This window comes from Ruditapes philippinarum, unplaced genomic scaffold, assembly GCF_026571515.1.
Source record: "Ruditapes philippinarum isolate M1 unplaced genomic scaffold, ASM2657151v2 ctg13918_1_1_1_1, whole genome shotgun sequence".
Taxonomy (NCBI): domain Eukaryota; kingdom Metazoa; phylum Mollusca; class Bivalvia; order Venerida; family Veneridae; genus Ruditapes; species Ruditapes philippinarum.
Genome location: NW_026853574.1, coordinates 6,401 through 12,451, shown reverse-complemented (window position 1 = coordinate 12,451; position 6,051 = coordinate 6,401). Strand labels below are relative to the sequence as shown.

At 33.0% G+C, this 6,051-nt stretch overlaps 1 long non-coding RNA gene across 1 annotated transcript; it reads left to right on the top strand.

The window, feature by feature from the left end:
- The first annotated feature begins 466 nt into the window (after nucleotides 1-466).
- LOC132737240 (uncharacterized) lies at nucleotides 467-4,951 on the top strand. Its single transcript, XR_009626705.1, has 4 exons — nucleotides 467-833; nucleotides 1,456-1,506; nucleotides 2,980-3,090; nucleotides 4,136-4,951. It is a non-coding gene; the product is annotated as an uncharacterized LOC132737240 (long non-coding RNA).
- The last annotated feature ends 1,100 nt before the right edge of the window (nucleotides 4,952-6,051 follow it).

Sequence of the window (6,051 nt, the reverse complement as noted above, 5' to 3'; positions counted from 1 at the left end):
ATTTTATTTAAACTAAAGGAACAGTGTGTCTTAACTATTGTTTTAATTATTGTTTGTATAAAACTTATCTTATGGCACTTACTATTATCATGATGACCTGAAAGGTTAATAAATTCTAAATAAAGACTTTTAAATTCTGCCTCTAGCGAAGCTGTAGTGTACTTAAAAAACAGCAAATTATCTTCTGTTCTTTTTTGTGTGTGTGTTTTTTTTTTTGTTATTATTGTAAATGAGTATGTGTAATAATTTATTATCGCATGGTTTGGAGCTTTTCCTTTGTTCTTACTAACCCATTCTACTGAGTACACTTCAATGAGCATTTGAAAACTGTATTGATATATAACGGTACAGTTTTTTCATTGATTCATATAGGACAAAAACTCGACTGCTATATAACAGTACAGTTTTTTTTCTCTTTTCGCACCTTGTATATATCAACGTAGTTTTTGTATTCATTGTGCGAAGCAGAATGAATACAGAGTTATAAGTACAATCTCAAAAAAAGGTAGGCAGAGTGGATTTGCTGAACAGCATCCATCCGCTTATACGTCCGTGACATAAAGTAGTTCATGATTTGCACTTAAATCGCTTTAAGCATACGCTAAGCGATGACTTATCCGTCCCAATGTTGCAAAAAATTATGTTAAAGTTTTTTCTACCCGAAAATCATGCACTTTATTCATGTTTGACATCTAAAAACATCGATAAAAATTTCCTGTATTTCTACGCTACAAATTATTATTAACGCATGCGCAGACTCACAATAATTTATCGAAGAGAACAACACGCAAGAGAAATTGCTCAGGAAAGAATCAACAACCATCGCACATATTGTAAGTAAATATATTTGAGTTATTGTTTTTTTTTCATTGATTATCACTTTATATATATTTATTCATTACATAACTTGACGAGTATTTTACGGGAAATTTGAATAAACGGCCAAGTTCAAAAACACTTTGATTGACTCGGCCGCTCGTCATTTTGTCATTTACGTAATTTTCCCTATAATTCGAAATGAAAGTGTTAGAATGTTTCGATTTGAGACCAACTTATCCACTGATTTTGATCATTGTCATGTTTTTTTGTTGTTTACTCGTGTGTCACGTAACTTGGTCATAACATAAACACAAACACGAGGTTGACCCACTTTTGAGAATTGGCCCATTGTTGACAATAGCGTGAAAGGCGTTTGTTATTATCTATTTCATCACTTTCTTTTCGTTTAGAAAATGTGGTTAATGAGCTGCTTTTTAGAGTTTTGTATTTGGTTGTGAAATATTAACAAATTTCATTATGTAAGGTTCGCGCCATAAACATGACTCATACCGGAAGTTCCTTTGTTTGTTTACGACCGGAAGTCGCTTATGTTCAAAAATTAAATAAGAATCAAAATTACATGAAGGATTTAAAGTTAGATTGATGTGGTAAATGCTGTATAATATTTATTTCCAGGTTGACTGTAACCTTTTTGTCGTGGGTATTGTAGCGGATATTCCTTGTGACGTAAGTAAATCTATATACTGGTAACAATAATTTTTTATTATGAAAATTGCAGAGGCAGTCGGTGTGTGGTTTTGATACATAAAATGATCATGATATCTGCCACTTGCTTGATGCCTAAGTTTAAGTTCAATTTGTTTTTATCAACATGTATATTGTTGTATCTAAGCTAGGACAGTCGTCTGTGGTTTATATTAGTAGAGGTGATTCAGCCATCTTTGTTTTTTTTACTAACTGGGTCTTGCTAAAGTGAAAGTATGCCAAAATTCATACAAGTTTAGATTACCAATATCTACATCATACTGCTTTAAAATTGTTAACGATTACTTTAAGTATACATTAAAGAGCCAGCTATGAAATACAAGGGAATCCAGGAACCAGTATTTAGCTTTTATTGAATAGACCCCTTTGTTCTTTTACATGTCTGGATTTCTGAGGGAAAAGAGTCAACTCGGCCCTATACCAACTCGGCACGGGTCAACTCGGCACGGGTCAACTCGGCCCACTTTGCAAAATATAATAAGAAATATCTTATTATTATATAATTATTCACATACATTGTACTTCTTCTGAAATAAAGTATATTTAGAAAAAAATGTTATTTATCTGTCTTGCAGATTCGATAAAATTAATATAGATCTAGATTCTAATAAAATGTGTTTGTAAAGTAATATTTAAAAAAAAAATGAAACAAAAACGTGTTTACTTAATATCATGACATAAGCTTCTAATTAAATCTTCCGTATAAGCGCATTGATTGTTGCCGAAATTCATTTGCACGTGTCATACGTTTTTTTTTCTTCTATCAAATAGAAAGACCTTGTCTGTGCATTATCTAGAACGTTAAAGTAATAAAGAACAGAACAGAAGTTAAATATGTAGAAATACAGTGAGATACGCAATCGTTTATCTTTACTCGCAATTCTACTGATAAGAAAAGCTTGCCTGCTGCTAGTTCGAAACTGTCAATCCGTGCATGTATTATAAATAATTACAATAATTACAATAAATAGTGTTAACACAAACCTAAATATTAATAATTGAAAAGTGGGCCGAGTTGACCCGTGCCGAGTTGGAATAGGGCCGAGCTGACTCGGGGGCCGAGTACGTTTTAGGGCCGAGCTGACCCGGATTCTTTCTGAGTACAGCTCTAGGTAGGTTGGAAACACTAAAAGTGTCTCTAAACAATCCCAAGGGTGTAACCCTATATTAAATCCAGGATCTCGGGAGTGATAATCCTTCACTTCCTAGGGCAACTCTAAAAGAATCCAAATATAGAAGCTACTGCTGTGGTCAAAGTAGCAGAAAGTGAGAAATGTACAGAAGGGAGGTAACTCCTGTACCAGAAATTATTGATAAAATTAATATGGCAGATAATCATCGTATGCATTCGCCCTTTAAATATTTTTCTTATTTAAACAAGTAAAATGGTTTTGGATGGTTTTGAAAATGAAATCTCTAAATTGATATTTTCAGGGAAATAAAAGATTATTTACTTTAATATTCACTTGGAAAGGCTGGTACATGTAGCTAGAAAAAGTACAGTATAAGATTAAAGAAAGACTAGAAGATTATTACAAACAACAGGTACTTATATAATATTTAATGTATATTTCACAAACCAAACTGTTTTCCAAAAAAAATGAATGAAAACATGCATTTTTACCAGTGTCACCACGGGTCAGATTAACAGACCCATTCCAAGTGGCAAATAATACCAAATATGCTTTTTTTCTTTTTCCAAGTTTAGAAAAAAATCATAAGTCAAAATTCCGTTATCAAAGGTGACAATTTTTCTTCATTCCATTTCAATCCAATATGGTACCAGACAGATGATGTTCAAAAACACATTCCATTGTCAATTTTTTATGTATTTTTTATGCTTTGAATGATATACAATTTGTTGGATTAACAACTTTGTACATGGTACTAAATATTTTTCCCAATCAAGATGCAAAATTTCTTAACCCATTACTTCATGAGCATTTTGTGAAAATGGCTGTTTCCATTGAAAAGTCTCCCGTTACAAGTTCAAATTGCTATAATACTATAAAAACTGCTTCAACACTAATCAAACTTGGCACAAATGTTGACTGGACCATTGCCCTTGCAACAACATGCTCAGGCTTAAATTTTCTGTTCCCATGGCAACGAGGGGACATCTCAAAATTGCCCAAAATCACTACTTTGCCTCGATTTTTTCAGTCAAAATTGATTTCAAAGTGATGCCACTTCTCAATGGATTGAGATATAGTCAAATGCTTTTCAGCGTTGGTTACACGTTACCTTATGATCAATCTGGGGTCATTTACAGCCTCTCACAAGTCCAAAATTTTCTTGGCATCATGCTTAGAATGGTTTCACACAGGTCAGTAAGACCGGTGTACACAATGTACTGTCTGCACATATGTGTCAGAAAAAATATCACAAAAAAAGGAATTTAGTATTACTATGAGTATTTATTAAAGAAATTGTATTTCAAATATATTTAAATAGTATTATTGAAAGTCATTTTGTATGACAGACACACAAATCTAGTGCTCTGCATTATAAATGTAAGAAGAGACAAATAAGATAAGCATTTTTTTGCAAATTATTGCACTTCATATAATTTTTATTGCTTTTTTTTAAGGTGGACATGTGTCACTGTCAAGCGAATGAAGATAAGCATCACACTCGGTGGGAATCTCCAGTTTCCAGATGTAGTGATCATAACTGTATAGGCACCATTAACACTTTGGACTAGTTGGAGTATTTTAGAGGGCTAGTCTGAATTGAATCCCCTGTCAATAGTCAAGGCCAGTCATGAACATTGTGTTGAAGGAAAATGTTAAAACTCGGATTTTCCGCTTAACCAATCATTACTTTACCTTATATTCAGTGCGGTAATGTAGGAAATGGTTACTTTCTGGAACAGAGCTGTCAATTATTTTTAATTTATTAGCTTGTTAGTGTTATCGTCGGACAGTTGTGAAGTAAAAACATCATAGTTTGACTGTATACAAGTTGCCTTAAAGAAAGTATGTCGAAATCTTAACAGTTATTCGTTGATTTTGTAGAAATTGACTAGAATTCACCTTTGTTAACATGCATCGCTTGGACGTCGAAAACGACATGCAATGACATTTCAGTGAAATTTGGAAAACTTGCTCGTATTTTGGAGCATTTTGTAGGATTTCGATGAAGTAAAAAGTGTTTATGATAGGATACATTATTCCTAGAGACAACCATAAAGATAAAATAGTGATCTGGTGTATTTTACCGAACAGTTCTTGTTTGTTTTGCATGATATTTTTCTCTCGTTAGGGACCTTTATTCTTTATATATAGTATTATGAGCATATATATGGGTAAATGTGGTATATAGTGCCTGTGGTTTTAACATGTATCTTAGCTTGCCTGGTGTAATGATAAGTAATAAACCTGAGAATTGAAACTATGAGAATAAATTGTTGTTATTAGTCCCCTTCTATTTTCATTAAGAGGGGACTAAAGGCTGACCCATTTCTGTATGTCAATGAAAGCTGAAAGCTGAATTTTGCTATAACTTAAATGGTACAAAAGTAAGGTTCATCATACTGGTATCTGATATAGAACTATACAGAGATTTAGCATGTTATTATAATTTATGCTCCTATGATTCTGGATAAATATCTGTGTTCATTCCATACAGACTTGTACTTTTGGGGAAAAAGGTTGCTCATGGGAGGAAAATATGTTTTTAATGGTGTTTTTGAGATTTTAGTTGATAAAGGAAAAAAAAAACATAGTCTGTACTTAGGAAGACATTTGTCCTTCACACTCTTGTCCGAAATATGAATATAACTAGATATGTATTGAAGGGATTTTATGTAAACTTCACAAAGTGATAGAGACTTTTAAGAGGAAGTGCAATGTTCAAGAAACATAACTCTACCTTGCTTCATGTTTTAATTATATTCCTTAAGTTAAAAATGCTTATTCCAAACTATCACTGAATCTACATCAACTTGAACGACTCGAATTTTCCAATGTGTCAAAGAACCATAACTCCATTCCTTAGTTTTTAGCTCACCTGTCACAAAAAGTGACAGGTCAAGCTTTTGTGATCCCTTTTCGTCCGGCCGTAAACTTTTACTTTAAATGACATCTGCTCATAAACCACTACGCTAATTTCATCCAAACTTCACAAGAATGTTCCTTTGGCTGTCACCTTTAAAAATTGTGCAAAGAATTTAATTCCATGCAGAACTCCGGTTGCAATGGGAACCGAAAGAAAAAAACTTTTAAATATCATCTTTAAAAAAACCCTAAGAGCTAGAGCTTAGATATTTGGCTTGAAACATCCTTTAGTGAGTGTCTACCAAGTTTTTTAAATAAAAGCCCTGGGGTCAAAATTGGCCCCGCCCCAGGGGTCTTTGTTTTTCCCTATGTGCATATAGTAAAAACTTTATAAAATCTCCTTTTAAAAGAACCCAAAGAGCTAGAGCTAAGATATTAAGCATGAAACATCATCTAATGAGTGTTTACCAAGTTTGTTCAAATAAAAGGCCCGGGGTCAAAATTGGTC